Genomic DNA, 590 nt, shown 5'->3' on the forward strand with positions numbered 1-590 from the left:
GGACCCCCCTTCCCTCCATCCCAGCCACCCCCCGCCCCCGCCCCAGGGATCCCCCTCCCTCCATCCCAGCCACCCCCCCGCCCCAGGGACCCCCCTTCCCTCCATCCCAGCCACCCCCCGCCCCAGGGACCCCCCCTTCCCTCCATCCCAGCCACCCCCCGCCCCCGCCCCAGGGATCCCCCTTCCCTCCATCCCAGCCACCCCCCGCCCCCGCCCCAGGGATCCCCCTTCCCTCCATCCCAGCCAGCCCCCCCCCCGGCCCAGGGACCCCCCTTCCCTCCATCCCAGCCACCCCCGCCCCAGGGACCCCCCTTCCCTCCATCCCAGCCACCCCCCGCCCCCGCCCCAGGGATCCCCCTTCCCTCCATCCCAGCCACCCCCCCCCCGCCCCAGGGACCCCCCTTCCCTCCATCCCAGCCAACCCCCCCCCGCCCCAGGATCCCCCTTCCCTCCATCCCAGCCACCCCCCGCCCCCGCCCCAGGGATCCCCCTTCCCTCCATCCCAGCCAGCCCCCGCCCCAGGATCCCCCTTCCCTCCATCCCAGCCACCCCCGCCCAGGGACCCCCTTCCCTCCATCCCAGCCACCCCC

This window comes from Emys orbicularis, chromosome 21 (assembly GCF_028017835.1).
Source record: "Emys orbicularis isolate rEmyOrb1 chromosome 21, rEmyOrb1.hap1, whole genome shotgun sequence".
Lineage (NCBI taxonomy): Eukaryota > Metazoa > Chordata > Testudines > Emydidae > Emys > Emys orbicularis.